Source organism: Arvicola amphibius, chromosome 18, assembly GCF_903992535.2.
Source record: "Arvicola amphibius chromosome 18, mArvAmp1.2, whole genome shotgun sequence".
NCBI classification, from domain to species: domain Eukaryota; kingdom Metazoa; phylum Chordata; class Mammalia; order Rodentia; family Cricetidae; genus Arvicola; species Arvicola amphibius.
This window is the reverse complement of record NC_052064.1, coordinates 2,857,307-2,880,774: the sequence shown is the minus strand read 5'-3', so window position 1 is coordinate 2,880,774 and position 23,468 is coordinate 2,857,307.

Here is a 23,468-nt window from a genome sequence, read left to right as displayed (position 1 = left end):
TGGTGGATATGAATTGTTCAATGGGAATATTGTGAACCAAACTCAGGCCCTGTAAAATCATTAGGTGCTCTTAACTTTAGGAGAGAAATCTCTCCAGCTGCAGAATTTTTGATTTCTTAAAAATAAAAAAATATACTGAAAATGTCCAACTGAGAGTAGTTACTTAAATAAGTAGATCACTAAAAATAAGGTCTTCTAACATTATTTCATAACTATTAATATTTTTCTAAATTGTTGCTTCTAGTACCTTCTGGATGAATATAAAATTCTAATTATCATAACCAAATACTCTTATTTTACACAATAGGTTCTGGAAAATATAAACAATAAGGATAGTGACATCACTGCATCCTAATTTAGGAGTCTTGGACATATTATCTAAACTAGAATTATGGAAACAGGAAGTGAAAAAATAAAGCTATGGGAGTCATATTTTAAAGATGACAGTATAGTAGCATAGTCTCTAGTCAAAGTTAAGTTTTTACACGTTATTGGAATGAATTTAATCAGTATTTTTCTGGAGTAATATAATAACATATCTAAATGTTTAGCTATTTTCTAGACAATGTCCAAATATTATTCTTCATCATAAATGTAGACATGCAGTTAAAGTATTGTGACAACCAAAGATTTGGTGTAATTAAAAACAATACTTAATAGTAAATAGAATTTTAGAGATGGAAAATAAACATGTCAGAAGATTACTTATACATATTTAGTGTCATATACGATATATGTAAAGATTTTAATAAGAATATTATAACAATATAAGGTTTATTAAATGTGAAATTCTCATATTTTTTTGAGGATGGATACCTAAATATTTTTATTGCTGGGAACATGATTTTTTTAAAAAAAGGTGACATTAGCTTAGGGGAAAAGCTCAAATGCAGCTGTGGCACAAAAATGCTTTCAATCCTGGTCCAGTTACATTTAGATCTTCGTCTCCCCCACAAGACCGATGTTCTGAATTCCATCACAGTGACCCAGCATGCAGACAGATCCCTGAGTTCCTAACTCCCACCCCCCACCCCTGCTCCTGCCTGCCTTTCAGAGCTAAGTTCAGCCCTCCCCCCATGAGAGCATTCCAGAAACCCTGGCTATGTGTGTTTTCTACATTCCCCTTTAAGACATTGATCCCAAGACGTTTTTAACGTCTAACATTTGATGCCTACTCTCCTTGAGGACCATGCTCTCTCTTACCTTCTGTCTTTATTTCAAAAATACTTACTTTTATTTTATCTTATTTTATTATTTGACAGACACGGTTTTACTCTGTAACTCAAGTCTGGCCTCCTCCTCACTTTCCAGCTAGCTAGCATCTCAAGGGCTGCGATCCAGGCCTGCGTGCACATACATGGCTTTTCTTTTTTCCTCATGTTCTAGCATAGAGAGAAGCACTCATTTGAACGTATGAATGAATGAATGGATGGATGAATGAATGAATGACAAAAGAGAAGGCAGCACTCTTACCCTAGGACTCTGTGAGGTGTTATTTGCACAATGGCCACTAGAGGGAGACAGAAGAACAGAGTCCAATGATTTCTATGGATCCTGAAGAACTGTGGGTTGTGGATTTCAAGCCAGTTTTAGGTCTGGCAGGGAGTCCAGTAGTCACCGAAGTCTCTGTCTGAGACAACGATTTTAAGCAAATCCTCTCAGGGAAGCATAGTGAAATTTAGAATTTTGAAAAGTTGAAACGTTTGAATATTTTGAACTCGGAAAGCTCAGATTCTGTTTTCCAGTGCTAACATCATTCAGCCGGTCTGATCTCAGAGAAGACTCTGGATTTGGGAAGGGTTAGTTTCCAAAGCTGAAAAGTTGGGTGGTGCGATGTCCTTTGTCTCCCAGGAGCGTGTAGAGAACTGCAGAGCGAACGAATAAAGTAAGCAAACAGTCAGAAAATAAAAAAATGTCAAGGCAACCGAAAGGCTTACTGCAAGTTAGAGAGCTAAATAAGCCCTATTTCCTTGTTCTAGCGTGTGAACTGAAGCCAGTGTATCCCTCTTGGTCAGTGGGCATGAATGCGTGGTGAGACAGTAAGTGGGGAGGGGGGAGGCTTGAGATAGTCTTAGTCATTCAATGCACACCTGGTCATCTCAGGCAGACTACCTGACCAGCCCATCCGCCTGCCCTCAGCATCTCCTCTACCTGCAGATTTCACAAGTGCTATTGCAGCTGACAAGAGCCAAGTTCATGGGAACACTCTTCAGTGTCTAGACGCATCTCTGTGCACTGTTTTTTTTCTTTTTTCCCTCATTTTTTTATTAAACATTTTCATCTCCTCCCCTCCTCCTCCCCCTTCCCTCCCCTCCCTTCCACCCATACCCCACTCCGCCCCTCTCCAAGCCAAAGAGCCATCAGGGTTCCCTTCACTATGTTAAGTCCAAGGTCCTCCCAACTCCCCCTAAGTCCAGGAAGGTGAGCAACCAAACTGATAAGGCTCACAGTGAGCCCGTCCATGCTGTAGAGTTCAAGCCCATCGCCGTTGTCCTTGGTTTCTCAGTCAGCCTCCACCGTCAGCCACATTCAGAGAGTCCAGTTTGGTCCCCTGTTCCATCAGTCCCATTCCAACTGGACTTGGTAGTCTCCCGTTAGATATGTCCCACCATCTTAATGGGTAAACACACTCCTCATGGTCCTGACTTCCTTGCTCATGATCTCCCTCCTTTTGCTCCTCATCAGGACCTTGGGAGCTCAGTCCGGTGCTCCAAAGTGGGGCTCTGTCATTTTCTCCATCCAACGCCAGGTGAAGGTTCTATGGTGATATGCAAAATATTCATGAGTATGGCAATAGGATCTGGACATTTCTGGCACCCTCTCCTCAGCTGCCCAAGGAACTAGCTGGGGGCGTCTTCCTGGACACCTGGGAACCCCTCTAGAGTCAAGTCTCTGCCAACCCTAGAATGGCTCCCTTAAGTAAGATATATAATTCCTTGTTCCCATATCCACCCTTCCTGTATCCCAACCATCCTATTCCCCCAAGCTCTTCCCATCCTCCACTTGACACTTTTCTCTCCCCATCCCCCATCCCACCCCACTCCCAAGTTCCCATTTTTTTGTCCGGCAATCTTGTCTACTTCCAATATCCAGGAGGATAACTATATGTTTTTCTTTGGATTCACCTTCTTATATAGCTTCTCTAGGATTTTTTACGAATTATAGGCTCGATGTCCTTTATTTATGGCTAGAAACCAATTATGAGTGAGTACATCCCATGTTCATCTTTTTGGGCCTGGGTTACCTCGCTCAGGATGGTGTTTTCTATTTCCATTCATTTGCATGCAAAATTCAAGATGTCATTGTTTTTTACCACCGAGTAGTACTCATATATGTATATATTCCACACTTTCTTCATCCATTCTTCCACTGAAGGGCATCTAGGTTGTTTCCAGGTTCTGGCTATTACAAATAATGCTGCTATAAACATAGTTGAACAAATGCTTTTGTAATATGATTGGGCATCTCTTGGGTAAATTCCCAACAGTGGGATTGCTGGGTCCTGGAGTAGGTTGATCCCAAATTTCCTGAGAAACCTCCACACTGCTTTCCAAAGCGGTCACACAAGTTTGCATTCCCACCAACAATGGATGAGTGTACCCCTTACCCCACAACCTCTCCAGCAAAGGCTATCATTGGTGTTTTTGATTTTAGCCAATCTGACAGGTGTAAGATGGTATCTCAATGTTGTTTTGATTTGCATTTCCCTTATTGCTAAGGAGGTTGTGCATGCCCTTAAGTGTCTTTTGGCCTTTCGAACTTCTTCTGTTGAAAATTCTCTGTTCAGTTCAGTGCCCCATTTTTTAATTGGGTTAATTAGCATTTTAAAGTCCAGTCTCTTGAGTTCCTTATATATTTTGGAGATCAGACCTTTGTCTGTTGTGGGGTTGGTGAAGATCTTTTCCCATTCAGTAGGCTGCCTTTTTGTCTTAGTGACAGTGTCCTTTGCTTTACAGAAGCTGCTCAGCTTCAGGAGGTCCCATTTAATGTTGCCCTTAATGTCTGTGCTGCTGGGGCTATACATAGGAAGCGGTCTCCTGTGCCCAAATGTTGTAGACTACTTCCCACTTTCTCCTCTAACAGGTTCAGTGTGTTCAGATTGATATTGAGGTCTTTAATCCATTTGGACTTGAGTTTTGTGCATGGTGATAGATACCGATCTACTTTCATTCTTCTACAGGTTGACATCCAGTTATGCCAGCACCATTTGTTGAAGATGCTTTCTTTCTTCTATTGTGTGCTTTTAGCTCCTTTATCAAAAATCAGGTGTTCATAGGTTTGTGGGTTAAGATCTGGGTCTTCTATTCGATTCCATTGGTCGACTTCTCTATTTTTATGCCAGTACCAAGCTGTTTGCAATACTGTATCTCTGTAATAGAGTTTGAAGTCAGGGATGGTAACGCCTCCAGAAGTTCCTTTATTGTATAAGATTGTTTTGGCTATCCTGGGTTTCTTGTTCTTCCATATAAAGTTGATTATTGTCCTCTCAAGGTCTGTGAAGAATTTTGATGGGATCTTTAAGGGGATTGCATTAAATCTATAGATTGCCTTTGGTAGTATTGCCATTTTTACTATGTTGATCCTCCCAATCCAAGAGCAAGGGAGATCCTTCCATTTTCTGGTATCCTCTTCAATTTCTTTCTTCAAAGACTTAAAGTTCTTGTCAAATATATCCTTCACTTCCTTGGTTAGAGTTACCCCAAGATATTTTATGCTATTTGTGGCTATCGTGAAAGGTGACGCTTCTCTGATTTCTTTCTCTGCTTCCTTATCCTTTGTATATAGGAGGGCAACTGATTTTTTGGAGTTGATCTTGTATCCCGCCACGATACTAAAGGAGTTTATCAGCTGTAGGAGTTCTTTGGTGGAGTTTTTTGGGTCGCTTATGTACACTATCATATAATCTGCAAATAACGAAAGTTTAACTTCTTCCTTTCCAATTCGAATCCCCTTGATCCCCTTGTGTTGTCTTATTGCTATTGCTAGAACGTCAAGCACTATATTGAAGAGATAAGGAGAGAGTGGACAGCCTTGTCGTGTTCCTGAATTTAGTGGATGGCCTTGAGTTTCTCTCCATTTAATTTCATGTTAGCTGTCAGCTTGATGTAAATAGCCTTTATTATATTTAGGAATGACCCTTGTATCCCTAATCTCTCCAAGACCTTTATCATAAAGGGGTGTTGAATTTTGTCAAATGCTTTTTCTGCATCTAATGAGATGACCATATGGTTTTGATCCTTCAGTTTATTTATATGATGGATTACATTGATATATTTTCGTATGTTGAACCAGCCCTGCATCTCTGGGATGAAGCCTACTTGATCATAGTGGATAATTTTTCTAATGTGTTCTTGGATTCTGTTTGCCAGTATTTTATTGAGAATTTTTGCATCGATGTTCATGAGTGAGATTGGCCTGTAATTCTCTTTCTTGGTTGAGTCTTTGTGTGGTTTAGGTATCAAGGTAATTGTAGCTTCATAAAAGGAATTTGGCAATGACTGTTCTGTTTCTATATTATGAAATACCTTAAGGAGTATAGGTATTAGGTCTTCTTGGAAGTTCTGGTAGAATTCTGCACTGAAACCATCTGGTCCTGGGCTTTTTTTGGTAGGGAGGTTTCTGGTAACAGTTTCCAATTCTTCGCGACTAAGAGGACTATTTAGATTGTTCACCTGGTCCTGGTTTAACTTTGGTATATGGTACTTATCTAAAAAACTGTCCATTTCTTTTACATTTTCCAATTTTGCGGCATACAGGCTTTTTGTAGTAAGATCTAATGATTTTCTGAATTTCCTCTGTGTCTGTGGTTATGTCCTCCTTTTCATTTCTAATCTTATTAATTTGTGTGTTCTCTCTCTGCCGTTTGATTAGTTTGGCTAGGGGTTTGTCAATCTTGTTGATTTTCTCCAAGAACCAGCTTCTTGTTTCATTGATTCTTTGGATTGCTTTCTGTGTTTCTATTTTGTTGATTTCAGCCCTCAGTTTGATAATTTCCAGTCTTCTACTCCTCCTAGGTGAGTCTGCTTCTTTCTTTTCTAGAGCTTTCAGGTGTGCTGTTAAGTCTCCAATGTGTGCTTTCTCCGTTTTTTTAAGTGGGCACTTAGTGCTATGAATTTTCCTCTTAGCACTGCTTTCATAGTGTCCCATAGTTTTGAGTATGTGTATTTTCATTAAATTCAAGGAAGACTTTAATTTCTTTCTTTATTTCTTCCTTGACCCAGCTGTGGTTCAGTAGTTGACTGTTCAGTTTCCATGAGTTTGTAGGCTTTCTGGGGGTAGCATTGTTGTTGAATTCTAATTTTAATCCACGGTGATCTGATAAGATGCAGGTGGTTACTAATATGTTTTTGTAACTGTCGAAGTTTGCTTTGTTACGGAGTATGTGGTCAATTTTTGAAAAGCTTCCATGAGCCGCAGAGAAGAAGGTATATTCTTTCCTGTTTGGGTGGAATGTTCTATAGATGTCTGTTAAGTCCATTTGGTTCATTACCACTATTAAGTCTCTTAATTCTCTGTTAGGTTTCTGTTGGATTGACCTGTCCATTGGTGAGAGAGGAGTGTTGAAGTCTCCCACTATCAGCGTGTTTGGTTTGATTGCTGCCTTGAGTTCTAGTAATGTTTCTTTTACATAAGTGGGTGCTTTTGTATTAGGGGCATAGGTATTCAGGATTGAGACTTCATTCTGATAGATTTTTCCTGTAATGAGTATAAAGTGTCCCTTTCCATCTCTTCTGATTGATTTTAGTTTGAAGTCAACTTTGTTAGAAATTAGTATGGCCACACTGGCTTGTTTCTTAGGTCCATTTGCTTGATAAACCTTTTCCCAACCCTTTACTCTGAGTAGATGTCTGTCTTTGTGGTTGAGGTGTGTTTCTTTTAAACAGCAGAATGTTGGATCCTGTTTTCGTATCCAATCTCTTAGCCTGTGCCTTTTTATAGGTGAATTGAGTTCATTGATATTAAGTGATATTAATGACCAGTGGATGTTAACTCTGGTTGTCATTTTTTATTTGGTAGTAGAGATTGTGTGTTTCCTTTCTTTGAGATGTGCTGGTGAAGGGTCGCTAGATGTCTGAGTTATTTTGGGCAATGCTGGACTCCTTTGTTTGTGAATTTCCTTCTATTACTTTCTGTAAGGCTGGATTTGTGGCTATGTATTGTTTAAATTTGTTTTTATCCTGGAATATTTTGTTTTGTCCATTTATAGTGAATGAAAGCTTGGCTGGGTATAGTAATCTAGGCTTGCATCCATGGTCTCTTAGTTTCTGCAAAACATCTATAAACACCTTCTGGCTTTCATGGTTTCCATAGAGAAGTCAGGTGTTAGTCTGATAGGTTTACCTTTATATGTTACTTGACCTTTTTCCTTTGCAGCTCTTAATATTCTTTCTTTATTCTGTATGTTTTGTGTTTTGATTATAATATGGCGAGGGGATGATTTTTTTTGATCCAGTCTATTTGGTGTTCTGTAAGCTTCTTGAACCTTAATAGGAATATCTTTCTTTAGGTTTGGGAAGTTTTCTTCTATAATTTTATTAAATATATTTTCTGGATCATTGTGCTGTAATTCTTCTCCTTCTTCTATGCCTATTATTCTCAGGTTTGGTCTTTTTATTGTGTCCCAGATTTCCTGAATGTTTTGTGATGAGAATTTGTTGGATTTGCTGTTTTCTTTGATCAGTGTGTTTATTTTCTCTATGGTATCTTCAGAATCTGAGATTCTTTCTTCTATCTCTTGTATTCTGTTGGTTATGCTTGTTTCTGTAGTCTCTATTCATTTACATAGATTTTCCATATCCAGCTGGCCCTCGGCTTGTGTTTTCTTGCTTGCCTCCATTTCAGTTTTCAAGTCTTGCACTGTTTCCATTATCTGTTTGATTGTTTTTTCTTGGTTTCCTAGGATATCATTTACGGATTTACTCAATTCTTCAAACTTTTTGTTATTCTTCTCGTCCATTTCCTTAAGGGAGTTTTTCACCTCCTGTTTAAGGGACTCTATTACTTTCATGAAGTCAGTTTTTTCTACTTCTTCTTGATCAGTGTGTTCAAGTCTTCCTGTTATAAGTTCGCTGGGTTCTGGTGCTTTCATGTTGTTTTTCAAATTGTTGGAGGAATTCTTGCATTGGCGCCTGCCCATTTCTTCCTCTGAATAATCTCCTTTGGGTCTTCTTTCAGAAGTTCAATCCACCCCAATGAATTCAATTCACTCACCCCAATGAGAAATTCTCATATTTTTAAAAGAACACACAGGATTAGTTGGTTTCTGGTTCTTCCAGCACAAAAATGAGAGTTGAATTTTAAATGTTTGGGAAAATGGCACATCATTTGTCTTAGCACCTTAAGAACCTACAAGCCAGGAGACGTTTCTTATCAGCAAAGTAAAATTCTAAGTCCTTTTTGACATATTTGTGTAAATTTTCCAATACACTGTCAAGACTGATTTCAAAGACATGTCACTAGATGAAAGTCCTTACGAGACTGACAAATGTTGTTGACAGAAGAGGTTAATGATGAGCACAGGGATTTTATCATTTGTTTCTGGATTCTCTCTAAAGCATTTAAACATGTTTAAACATGATTAATTTTCTATGACTGTTTGGTTCTGTATTAGTATAAGATTATAAAAAATGTAGATAATGAAGGAGATATAGATCATGAACAATTTACCTTTTGTCAAGTTCCTAAACCATTTATGGAGTTTTTTTTATTTTAGAGTATTATTTATCTTTTTTAAAAGAATTTTCACACAAGTTTTGAAGATTATTAGTGGGGAGTGAGATATCCAACTCAAGATTCTTTTAGACAGGCTGGACTCAGTGGCCAGATAGATGACCAGCATCTGCAATGTCCTGGGTTCCATCATCCACACACATATACATAAGTCAGAAAACTCAAATAATGAATAAACAATGAGATCAAAGCTGTAATCAAGATACCACCCTAAAAATCCCAAGAGTAGGTGGACTAACTGCTGAATTCTATCATAGTGTTAAGGAAGATTGAATACCAGCAATTCTCAAATTGTTCTATAGTATGAAATGTGAGATAACATTACCAAGTTCACTCTATGAAGCCGGTACTATCATAGTACTGCTGAGTACTGTGAGACCTTACTTTCCTGAAACTAATACTGGATAAAAAAATTACAGAAAAAAATTCTTAATAAACATGGATACAAAATTTCCAACAAAATGTTTATCTGCTGAATTCAACAGTACATTAAGGAAACCATGAATCATGAAAAATGAGCTTCATCCCAGATGTAAGATTGGTGTAACCCATGGAAATCAATTTGGTGTACTATACAATCTTGACACAAAACCAAGTGATAATCTCTCTTGATGCTGAACAGTTTTTATCATGCTTTCAACATAAAACTGTGAAAAGATTTTGAACTTTCCTTAAACTAATAATGCACACACCAACTATGTACAATACATTATAGACAACATTATTCTAAATGGAAAAACCGAAAACATTTCTTATAAAAATCAGATGTTAGACAACAATGCCTTTAATTTTCTGTCTTACTCAATATAGAACTTTTAAGTCTAAACTAAAGCAATAAAAATGAGACATATATGACATGGATAGAAAATAGGAACTTAAGAAGTCAAATTATTTCTATTTCTGTACTTAAAGATCCTATAGACACTACCCAAATACCCTTATCTATAATAAATGCTTTCAGCAATGTCACAGGAGAAGTCAAAAGCAAAAATCAGGAGTCATCATATATAGCAAAAATGAATTCACAGAGAAAGAAAATAGAAAAAATTTCACCAAGTACTTGGATCCAGTTCCCAATATGTATTACCGCCCATTCATAATAGATCCAAACAAAACGATGTCTAGGAATAAATAAAAAACAACGAAATAAAAAAAAATCTAAAATAAAAAATTTAAGCCATTGTAATAGGACATTGAGGAAGATACTAGAGAGTGCTCCTGTATTGATAGAATTAATTATGACTATAAAGAAACTATAAAAAGTAATCAAAGTATTTAATAAAGTGCCTATCAAATTTCCAATGTCATTTTGGATAGAACTAGGAAAACAAATTCAGTAATTTGAATGGATTTACACAATACCATGGATAGCCAAAGCTATCTTAAGGAGAACACTTCTGGAGGTATTATAACACTTGACCTCGAATTATAACACAGATCCATGAAGACAATGAAAAATTGGCACTAACATAAAAAGACAAGAAAACAAACAAAAAAAAAAACACAATACAACACCTAGAAATAAACTGATAAGGTTGTGGCAACATCTGTTATGACCACTGTGTCAAAAATATGCAGTTGTCAGCACACAACCCATTCAAAAATTATGCAAGCAAAATTGGAAGTCTATCTACAAAAGAATGAAATTAAAACCATATATCTCACCCTGTGCAAAGTCAATTTAATGTAGAATAAAAAAAATCAAAGATCTCAATTTTAACTTTGAAATACTAAACTATCTATTGGAAAGTAGAGAATATAATTCAAGATACAAGCATGTGTGGAAATATGACAGCACAGGAACTGGAACCAACAAACGGGAATACATAAAATTATTTTTATATATAAAATGTTTTGGCACACCTGCAGTACTATCAGCAGAACAAATAATCTGTTGAGTGGGAGAAAATATTTTCCAGCTAGAATTGAAATCTCTAAGAGAAATCTTGAGCAGTGTAATCTAATTGAAGGCACAGACATAACTTCATACATTCATAGACACCCAGCTATTGATGAAGTAGCCAACAAAATCAACCACACTGAACCTCATAGAAGAGAAAGGGGGAAGTACACCTGAACGCATTGGCACAGGAGACCACTTCCTAAATACAACCCCAGTAGTATAGACACTGAAAGCAATAATTAGTAAATGGGACCTCCTGAAACTGAGACGCTTCTGTGAAGTAAAGGACATGGTCAACAAGACAAAATGGCAGCCTACAGACTGGGAAGAGATCTCCATCAACATCACATTGCACAGAGGACTGATATCCAAAATAGACAAGGAAATCAAGAAACTTGACATCAAAAGAACAAATAATACAATAAAAAAGTGAGGTACAGACCTAAACAGAGAACCATCAACAGACGAATCTCAAATGGCTAGAAGACACATAAAAAATAATCAACATTCTTGACCATCAGAGAAACACAAATAAAAACAATTTTGAGATTCCATCTTACACTTTTAAGAATGGCCAAGATCAAAAACAGTGATAACAGAGAAAATGTTAGCTAAGGGAAATTCTCCTCCATTGCTGGTGGGAATATAAACTTGTATAGTTGCTTTGGAAATAAGTATGGTAATTTCTCAAAAAATGAGAAAACAACCTACTTAAAGCCCCAACCATGCTGCTGTTGGATATATACCCAAAGGAAGCTCAATTATACCACAAGGACATGTGCTCAGTTATGTTCACAGCAACATATTTTATAATATCCAAAACCTGGAAAGAACCTAGGTGCCCTTTAGTCAAATAACTCAAAACTCTGGATATGAAGGAGACAAATAAACCAATTTAAAACTGGAGTACAAAAATAAACAGAACTTTCAAAGTGGAAAGCTCAAATGACTTAGAAGTAAATAAATGTGCAACACCTCAGCCATTAAGGAGATGCAAATAGAAAACACTTTGATAGTTCATCTTACAATGATCAGAATGGCTAAGGTCAAAAAAATCAATAACAGCTCATGCTGGCAAGAAGGGCAATAAACACTCATCAATTGTTGGTTGGAGTGCAAAATTTTACAGCCATTATAGAAATCAGTATGGAGTTCTTCCAGAGGCTGGGAATAGATCTACTTCAAGATCCAGCTAGACCATTCTCAGGCATATTCACAAAGATTACTTCATTCTATTTCAAAGACATGTGCTCAACCATGTCCATTGCTACTCTATTCATAATAGCCAGAAATTGGAAACAGTCTAGATGTCTGTCAGCGGATGAAAGGAAAGATAAGATGTGGTACATTTACACAATGGAATATTACTTAGTATAAAAAGTATAAAATCATGAAAGCCACAGGAAAATGGATGGAGATAGAAAAATATTCTCCTGAATACAGTACTCTAGACCAATAAAGAAACATATGGTATCTATTCGCTTATATGTGAATGCTAGCTGTTAAGTATTTAATAAGGAAGCTATAACCACAGAGATAACATATACAGTAAGGAACCAGAGTGGAGGCAGTGGACTCCTTAGGAATGGTGAATAGAATAGATAGCTATCAGTGGGAGAGGGATGGTGGGGCTAGAATGGGAACAGTGAGGGAAGAAGAAGAAGAAAAGGAAGCTATGGGGAGGGACCACTAAAGCTAAGCTTTATTTGCTGATTTGTATGGAAAACTGATACAGTAGGAGCTTCCTAAAGCATATAAAATTATTAAGACAATTTATATGAAACAAACAAATAAGAAAGAAAAAGAACCTCCAACTGGTCAGCACCAGTCTCCAAATGAAGCTCCAAGTACCAGGAATAGGTAACATCAAACCTCATGGTACCAAAAGAGGAACCCCTCTACAAGAGGTTCCGTCTACAATGATGACCTTCCTGCAGTATGAGCTAGTGCATTAGTGGCACAAACCTTGTGGGAATAACCAACCAATATCTGATTACATCTAAGGTCCAGTCCATGAGATAGAAACCATTTCCTACACTGCTAAGGTGGTCAAGATCTTGAGATTAGATAGCCCAGCATTTTAGGGAAAAAGCAAATATTATGTTCTTCTAAAGAAACATAACAGCAAAATGACTACTAGTGACTTTCTATCATACTTATAAATCAGTGCCTTGCTCAGTCATCATCAGAGAAGCTTCTTCCTGCGGTAGATGAGGACAAACACAGACAGACATTATGCAGAAAATGAGAGACCTTGGAAGACTCAGCCCTAAGTAGGATGTCTTCAACAAACAAATAACTTCAAGGATCAAAGAGCACTATGAAAGAAGAGGGAGAAAAATTGTAAGTTCCTAAGGGCAAGGACCCCAAGGAAAAAGGCCTTCTAAACACAACAGGATTGGTGCACATATGAATACAGAGAGACTGTGGCAGAATGCATAGGGCTTACACGGGTCTATCCCAGATGGGGTTCCAGCTCTGAGAGAAGTGAACAGAGTCCCCATCCTCAACACAGCATCTCTCCAAGTGATAACTACCTTGAAATTAAAAATTAGTTTTCTTCAACAGAGTCTCACTGGTGATACAAACCACTCTTAAGGGCAAGCTCCGTGTCTAGCTGTAGATGACCAACAGAAAATGAACTCAATAGTGCCTTTAGAGTTTCCTTTTCTCATAATACTATGTCAGGAAATGTTATTTTTCTTATAGTTCGTGCACATACATATTATGGCTTTTGGTTTCTGTGGGTTTTTTGAGATTCCTGTGTGTTTGATATGTTTGTCTCTGGGTCTATGTGTCTCTTGTGTTTTTTATTTGGCTGTTTTTCTTCTTTTTGTTTGTTTTGTCCTGTTTCAGTTTGTTTTTCTTTCATCTTACTCTATTTTATTATTACACCGTAGAAGCTTGGTTTTTTTATTTATAATAGAAAGGGTTTGGATCTGAATGGGATGAGAGCTGGGAAAGATCTCAAAGGAGTTGGGGGAGGGAAAATCATAATCAGAACATATTGTACAAAAAATATATTTTCAGTATAAAAATAGAATAAATAGCACACACACACACTGGTTTATTGCATAGGACACAGAATTTGACAGCTCTTTCGATGATAATTGACAGTGCTTCTTAAAAGCATCATTTTTCTTATTACTCATGACAATTATGGCATAATATATTTAGAGCTTTTGTATAAAAATAGTATAATTCTTCTGCAGGGTTCCCTGAGCCATGAGGAGAGGGATTTGATGGAGACATCTCATTTGGGGCTTCATGTTCCAAGGTCAATCATTCTTTGCAAAAAGTCTGGCTGTGAGTCTCTGCATTTTCCCATTTGATACAGATGGAAGAGGAAGCTTCCCAGATGATGGCTGACTCACACACTGATATGAATATAGCACAGTGTTATTAGGAGTCATTTTATTGCTGCTTTTGAAATAAAATTTAAGTTTTTTCAACAGTATTTTGTCTTTCATAGGTCCCTGGACTATCCAGGTTCAGGTTCTTGGACACTCAAACAGGGTTGAGTCTGAGCTCTATCTCCTGGAGTCACCCTTAAGTGAAATCGGATATTGATTGGTTGCTTCCACGAACTTTGTGCCTCCACTGCATCAGCATATCACGCAGGCAGGACAGAATTGCTTGCCAAAGAGTTTGCTGCTGGATGGGACTTTATGTTTCTCCTTTCAGAATGTACAGAGAGCCTTCCTATACCAAACGCGCTAATGTGAGGACAAAACAGGAAAAATATACCTTTCAGGTTAGGTCAGTTAAGACAGTTCAGAATAAGCTCCTGCTTGTCCTATATTTGCTTGACTCATCTGCACTGAATGTGCTTAATCACATGTGGGCGGGAGGAATGCAGTCAGGAAATACATCAACATGTATGCTTACCCATGACTGGACCTGATGGGAAATGTGCTGAATTACAGGTTTTGCCCATTTAGGGCCCTGCAAAGCATTTTTCAGGGCCATTTTCTGGGAACACAGATAAGGACCTGGCAAGATAGTCCAACAGTCTGGCAAGTATTTAATTAAAGCTTCCTTCATGTGGTTTGAAATTGTGGTAGTGGTCTTATTCTCAGTGATAGCTGGGATTAAACTAGCATATGGGGTGAAGAGTCTATGTAGGTATGAGCTTTACTTCTCCATGTTCAATGCATTGTGTAAGTGGGGTCTTCAGCAATGGGGCCTTGTTGTCAGTTTGGGGAGAGCAATCTCTAGTTTTGGCAAAAACTATATTGGGGTTCTCATTGGGCCCTTTTCTTCAACAACTCAATTAGCTGTAATCTAATTCAGGTACTGGAAGCTTCATTTAGTGACAAGAGATGGGCAGAAGGGACAGAGGACATTAGAAAACATGTCCCTCTAAATCCCCATGATCAGAGTTCATCTGGAGGCCCAGAGACTGAGGCAGCACGCACAGGACCTGCATGGGTCTGCTCTGGATGGGGCCCTAGGGTTGAAAGAGAAAGACGACACCTGCCCCATTTCTAACCCAGAAGCTATGGTCAACTGATAACCACTTGCAAATGAAGATTTAGTTTTGTGCCTAGAATTCTTTTCTAAGATATCTCAGGCTTTAAAGAAGTAGTAACCCATGTGTCTATTCTGCCCTATCATAGGCCAAAGCAGCTTCTTTATTCATTAACCAATAAAAGCAACACATAGACAGAAGGACTTCCCACACCTGGAAGGGAGCCATGGACAAAATATATTGTATGAGGGTATTTTTTAATAAAAAAACCAAAACAAACAAATATTTATTGTTATTGTTGAAATATGTGTGTGGATCGCAGTAATTTTGTTCACTTATGCTTTTGCTGGTTTGCGTTTTTATTGTGTTGTTGAATTTTTTAATTCCAATTTCATTTAAATATTTCTATCTCTTTATTAAATCTGCCTTCAAATGATTCTTAGTTTCATGCAGTCATGTGTTTGTATTTTCATGGACATCATTTTGTCATTTATTTTCTTCTTATAATTTAAGGAAGGATTTAATTCATGCCTTCATTAAATTTAAATTCGATATAGTTAATAATTATTCTTTTAAATTCTAAGTCCTGGTATTCATGTAGCCCTTCTGTAGGACTAGTGATTTTATTGGAAGACACATTTGCAGCCGCTCATGTTGATTTTGTTTCTGCAGGTTCACCTGGGCATTATATAGACTTGCTTCTTTGATTGTATGTCTGTTATGATAATCTGGTTTTCTTAGAGTGGCCAAGTGCAGGAACTCTGAGACTTGAGCTATTTAACTGAGTCTGGCAAAGAGGGTTCCCAGTTCATAGGTCTGGAATTAGGTCTGCAGTCACAGAGGGGGCAGCAGGTAACGGGAAGCAGGGGAGAAGGAAAGAGTCCCTCATTTGTTACAGGTGATCCTTGGAGAAAGCCGGCTTGAAGGCCACTGATCTGGACCTAATCCTGTGAATGCTGAGATGGTCTCCGGTCTCAAGATTTATCACCTTGAGAGCTGATAAAGGGAAAGAATTAACGTATCAGGCAAAAGTGGCTCAAATACAATGAAGGTTTATGGGCCAAAGGCCTGAAACTAGGCTTAAAGATGATATCAATACCAAATATGAATTATTCCAAAAAAGAATACAGTTAAACCAGATATAAAAATCCATTACGTTCAGAATGTTTCTGTACTAAAGTCCTAAGTTTTCATTAGATTAAGTTGGATTAAATTCATAGAAAGGAATAACATTTTATGAAGCACAAGGGACAGTGAGTCTCAGATGCTCACAAGCAGACTACAAAGAAAATTGTTTCCAACATGACATAATTTTATAAATATTGGCTAGGAAATTTTGTGTGGCTCTATTTTTTCAGTGAGTAAAAAATAAGCTTTCCTTTTTACGCATTGTAAACTACGTTTCTTTCTTCTTTTCTTTTTCACTTTGTAACCAAGTATGAAACACATTATTTAATGAAGGCTCCCCTTGGCCTTCTCATCCACCCACATCCAGGGGTTATAGGTGTGCACCATTACATCAGGCTTGAAAATGCTATTTTCTACCTTACAGTTCCTTAGAGGTACAGACAAACTTTTAACAGTAGCAATTAATGAGTTTCATTCATTAATAATCCCCCAAATGCCAAGCACCATGCCTGAAGTAGGAGGCACTCTATAAATTTTTTAAACGAGTGGAGGCATGAATATTTTTATGTTCCTCTTTTATCACCAAGGGGAAATGACTTCTAGGACAGCTGGTCTGCATAGCAGTAAATCTCCTGGAAAAAGAAATGTTTCTCTGAATAACAATGTTCCTAGTGCCTGTGTTTATATGGATCCTGACTGAGAATGGTGATCTTTATTCTCTTCTGTTTTCTCCAATACCCCAACCAATCTGAAACTCCCCCTGGCAAAGAGATGCATAATACATTTTTGAATAATTGAACATATATATAAATGAATAAGTGAATGAACAGCAAATATCTTTTTCAAGTCGACTACTACTCAAAACCTACTAACCAAGTTACTGAGTATTATTTGATAAATAAAGGCCTATCATGAATTATTATAAGGAATGAGTCATAACTGACAATATGACATAACTACTGATCATCCAAAGAAAATATTTTGATTAAGAGTAGCCTTGATCTATGGAAGTCATGGGAAGAAAGCCAGTAAAGTAACACTCCTCCATGGATTCTCAATCAGCACCTGTCACCAGTTTCCTGACCTGTTTGAGTTGCTTTCCTAACTGCCTTCCTTCAATGATGATCAGAGATATCAAAGTGTAAGCCAAATTACTCCTCCCCCTGCTGACAAAAGAAGAAGAAGAAGAAGAAGAAGAAGAAGAAGAAGAAGAAGAAGAAGAAGAAGAAGAAGAAGAAGAAGAAGAAGAAGAAGAAGAAGAAGAAGAAGAAGAAGAAGAAGAAGAAGAAGAAGAAGAAGAAGAATCATCTTGGTAGGACATGGTGCGATCTACTTGCACAGAGATGTGCTCCCTGTCCCTGGGTGAAATGGTCAAGGATTAGGGAGCAGGTGTCTAGAATGTAGACTGTGGGAGCACCATATAAAACAAAATAGAAAACTGACACATAGTATCATTTGCCCAAGGTGATCCTGATCTATTCAGAAGAGCATTGGCTTATCCTGTAATAATATAAAGGAGTCTAATAGAAAAATTAGAAGTGAAAAATCGTTACCCACTTTATAACTGTGAAAATAGAGCAACAAAAAGGAAAAAAGAATTTTTGAGTTAATCTTTTGCTGGAGTCACATATGGGGGAACATTGTATTCCTTGCCTTACTGACTTAGTGTTTTACACAAAGGTACAATCAAATACGATCACTCTCTACCCACAAGTTATTTCCAACATATTTGGTGTTGCTTTTAACATTTCACTGTGTCCAGAGAATGGTCTTAGACCTGGTCACCATATTTCACACACACACACACACACATATAATGCTCTGAGTCAGGGACATGAAAGTGAACAAGGGAGAAATAGGGATTTTGGTACAGTGGAGACTGTGCATTCAGCTGAATTCTTAGGAGGTAATTATACTGAAAGTTCAAAGTATAATAAGATTGATTGCAATGCTTTCCTTAGAAGTTGGTTAATTCTAACCATGCTGAATATGCATTACATAAGCAGAATGAGCGCATAATTATAAAAGTTCTCAAAGCACACTGCTAACTTAGTTACAGTTTGGGTGAAACCCTGACATACAGGCAAACCTTAAACTCCAGAATACACACTCCTATATTGACAAAGTTGTAACAGGCACAACACTAAAATTATTAGTACATAATAGGCAGCACTAAATCCATATCTATTCTTCCTTCTCTCCTTCCTTCTTTTTTCACTAACATTGCTACATTATCTGGATATATATTTATATATGTGTGTAATATATGCATTATATTTTACTATATAAAGCACAGAGTGAAATGAGTTAGTCATTTGCTTAGCTGGGGTCTCAGTCAGGAATAGTAGATTGTGACCTGAAAGAAGTTAATTCATTGCTAATATATAAAATTTAGATTTTTCTGCTAATGTGATATTATAATTTTCCAAGTTATTCATACAAGGCCAGTAGAAGAATTTGCTATAATTCTTCTTCACATACACTCCTGATTAGTGAGTATATGTGTAGCTGAGATTTATAAATATTTTATGTGACACTAAATACATTTTTGAATGACTGTATATAAAAAATAAAATCTCACTGGCCTTTGGATCAAATATTTTAGGGATCTGTTACAAAATCTTCAATATTTAATCTGATTTATTTATATGTTAAAGTATATATATTTGTAGAAACTATCTAGTGTATAAAATTTCAGAGTTCTCTATTATAAAACAGTTCTTTTTATGAGAGTTTACAACTGTGGGATATAAATTCATTACTAGACATGTCCAACTTCCAGCCAACAGGCAAGGACTGTTCAAACGTGTTCTAAAATAAAAAAATTATAAAATTCAAAATTATAAATTTATGCAAGATTGTGAGGGTTTTGTAAAGTTTTTGTAAATCAAACATGTAATTCTTGAGCATGAGCTTTGTAGATGGCAAAATTATGTCCCAACTTTGGAAGACTGGACACACACACAAGCAATGACATTTTTTTCTGTTTCTCAAATTTAAGAAGTGACTGTGGTAGCTTCTGGAATAGATCCAGAAGTTCTTTATTGAACACAGAGGAAAAGGTATTTGAACAGAAATTCATGAGGGGAGAATATAACGTTTTTCCTAAAATCATTATGCCTGAACTGACATTCTTATAAACAGCTAGCCTTACCATCATCTGTCTCCGGAGCAGATCAGAGGTAAGGAAATATGGTTGTAGAGACCAGAAACTGGTGGGCAGTGATCACCAGACAAGGACACTCTCCAGGAGCATGGTGAGTCTGCAGACTTTGTGTGTCAAAAGCATTTTCTTGACCCTCACTCTTTCCTTAGTCAAAGGTACTCAGTCGCTTCTCTCTGGATGTGTCCAATGGAAAAGTTTACCTAGCACATAAAGATTTTGATTAATGCTGGTAATAAATTTCAGATCTTTTAGAAGGTTAGCGTTGATTTTTCTTTAGTTATGTCTTTGTTCAGATATTAAATATAATGTTTTGTCACAGACATGTCAATTTAAAGCTTATCATATTTCCCACCTGCATTTATGTATAGTCACAGTATACACATCATATAGAATAAGGGAAATAATAGCTTTATGGAGCTAGTGGGGAAAGGTTAGCTAAAATTTAATTCGACCAAATTTTAGAGAAAAAATAAAACAAAAATAGGTGACCTTGCTATGATGATTCATTGAACTGGCTTATTACAATGTTTATTTTATTTCTTTACAATTAGTTTATATTCTCTTCATTGATGACTCAACATAGTAAAAATGGAAATATCATAATAGTTTATTTATGTTTTAATACATAAAGCTTGCATGAAGATCAGAAGAAGTCACTGGAGGCTAGACAGTAGTGCGACACACCTTTAATCCCACAATATGGGAGACAGAGGCAGGTGGATCTCTGTGAGTTCAAGGCCACCCTGGGCTACACAAGGTCAATGCAGAAACAGATCCAGGTGGTGGTGGCTCACACCTTAACTCTCAGTACTAGAGAGTCACAGGACTTTAACCCAGCACTAGAGGTTCATATGAGACAGGAGGAGACAGATGCTCAGGTTTCAGTCTGCAGTTGCCCAGCTTTGGCAGAGCTAAGACTTCTCCCGCTGTTTGAGTGCTTTGCTTTTCTAATGTTCAGTTTGAACCCCAATATCTGTCTATGGGTTTTTATTAGCTGAGTTACCTGGAAAAGCTTGTTTTCTTTGAACAATTAAGAATTTATCACTCAGAAAGAACAAGATGCACCTCGTTATCATCAATGTACTTACATGGTTAGGCAGTTCAAAACATGTATATTTTTCTAAATCATTTTATGTAGTTTAACACACATAGAATCAAAATAAAACCCATAAACTCTTATCTGAACTAAAAGTTAGCCATATATTTATATTTACTAAAATGCATTTATTTGTTATATATTAAAATTTGCTTTGGACTTTATAAAGTACTAGGATATTGTTTTACATTATTTTCCCAATAAACCTGTATTGATATATAATCTTTTTAAACTAAAGATGAGAGACCAATAAGGTGGCTCAGATTTCTATAATGTGTTAGCGAGAAATTTGAAGTGTATACAAACTTATCGACAAAAATAATATGCAATTATTATTTGAATGTTGCCATGTGTTTTGCCTCAGTTATATGATAGACCAAAATATTTTCTGGGGGCTTGTGAAGTGACTCAGTGCATAAAAGCACTTGCAGGCCACCAAGCCTGAGAACTTAAAACCTGTCCTTATAATTGACATGGTGGAAGAAAAAAATTGACTCCTTTCTGTTGTCTTCTGACCTCCACACGTGCGCGTGCACGTGCACACACACACACACACACACACACACACACACACACACACTAAATGTAATGAAATTAATGGTCACACAACATTCTCTGTGAGAGGATCTCATCTGCTCCGTCAGCAGTAATAGAACAGAGGAGTGGTTCTGAAATAAAGCAAAGAACTCAGTTACTTCCAGCCTGTTCTGTGGCTCTAGATGTTTTGAGCAGAGGTAGCTAGAACTGTGTAATTTGCAATGTTAAGGCAACCAGAGTGAGTGTGTACCAACCTCAGCCCTTAAATAATATGACCACAGAATACCCTAAACTTGTAAAATGAAGAGTAAGAAAGCTGTACTTGGTATTACTTAAATGGAAAATTAAAATTAAAACATAGATGATAACATATTTGTCTTGCACAGAAGGTAAAATTGATGTATGTTACTAGAATATATATATGGATTTTGAAGCTTGTTTTTTTCCTATTAGTTTAGGTGAAGTACAGGTATTTTATACACATTTAACTAAGGAATCAATCCTTACATTAGTCTTTCTTAGCCTTATGAGTAGGAACCAAGAAAAGACTAAAATAGAAGAAATTGTCTACAAGTATACCTCGACTTGAAATTATATCTAATGTTTAACTGGTTTGGGATTGCTTTTGTATTCATTTATTAGCAATATTTAGGAATTAGTTGATCTAAGCCCACGATAAGAAAAATTTTAATATAACTTACTTTTGTTATCAGCCTCTTGGTATATGCAACACACCTGTCGAGGACTGGCCTCAACAAAGATACTTCTTATCAGGGGAGGTGTGTGGGATGTTTGGGAATTTTAGAAATATAGTAAAGAATATGAAGACGCATACAAAATAACAGGACAGAAACCATAGAAAGTATCAGGAGGGCATTCCAGTGACTAAAATTCTGAAATCACCTGCGCTGATTTTTCCACAGTATTTATACCCAATGTAAATGGGGGTGGGGTAGTGGGGGGGGGGGAGAAGGTAACAAAATATTTTATTAACATGATACAAAGGTTAACTCACACAGACAATCGCTTTATCACTCTGAGCCATCAAATCATTAGCATTCTGTTGCCTAGGTAGAAAAGCTGCTCTAGGTATGTATCCTGAAGACCGCCCCTCCCCAGGTGACCTCATAGTTTTTAAAAAAAGGAACAGAAGCACATTGTCATATCCTGACTACCTGTCAGGCTGGCATGGAGCTAAGTTAATTTCAAAAGAACCAAGCAATCACATCCTGAGTTGGGACAAGCAACTATGCTGGTCAATCTCCAAACTAACTGTCCATTAGACAAGGTGGAAATGGGGTTGCATTTTTCAGCCTCTACAACGTACCCACCTTCATTGTTATTCATTTACAATTTTCTAATAGACATTACAAAATATATGTTAACTTTTATGTGGACAATCATGTAATACCTTAAATCTAAAGCATGCATTGGGAACACGAGAATATGAGAAAGAAAAGGGTAAGTGAACAGAGACAGGGAAAGGAAAGAGAAGAAGGGAGAGGAAGAGAGAGAAACAGAGAAGTAAGAGTTGATAAAAATGGTTTTGTTGTCCCCAGTGTATAACCTTCATATGTTTCTATTTATGTTGGACTATGAAACATATGAAACCTTATATGATTCTATTTACCCTGGACAGAAAATTCCTCAGGCAGCATCAACACTTAAACAGGGTTGTGCATATGCTCCTTAAATACAAATATTGATACTTAATAATGAAAGCTAGATGAATTATTTCTCATTATCTGTGACAGGTGTGATGAATTAAGAATTATCTATAGCTCTGCTTCTTCCCTAGGGATGTTGGGCTGCACTGGTCCACGAGGGTGGAGGGAGTAGAAGTGGGTAACAGGGTTAGGGTGGCTGTACGTACAATGGATTCAGCACTCTGGGGACACAGACTTCAATGAATCAGCTGAACCTTATTCCAGAGTATAGGAATGTATAGGATTGGAGAACCCGGGAACAAGCCCTGATTTGAACTAAGTGCCACGTCCTATCATAAGCCTCCTAATTCAAGCATTAGTCATCACATATGCAGCAAGGAGAACTTCTAGCATAAGTTGTGGCAAGGGTCAAGTTAAAGATAAATCAGACATCTGATGTAGAGACAGCTTTCAGAAAAGGCCAGTCTTCAAGGCCCAGGGACATTCGGGATAAGGGCAGGTAGAGAGCAGAAAACTTCACTGGAGAGAGAGAGTGTCTCCATATGAGGACTTTGAGCATCCCAGTAAGGCCACTGGACAATTATCATAGCTATTTACTAGTTTTAAAAGGAAGTACTGCAGACAATGAAGCTATTTTCTTGAAACCCCGATCAACAGTATCTCATAAAAGTGTGCGTTGCAAATGCCTAAATTAATTCTTCTCAAATGCTTTTACTTTAATGTTTTTTTTGTAAAGCATAAAACATTTATCCTCTCGCTATGTGGAAAGA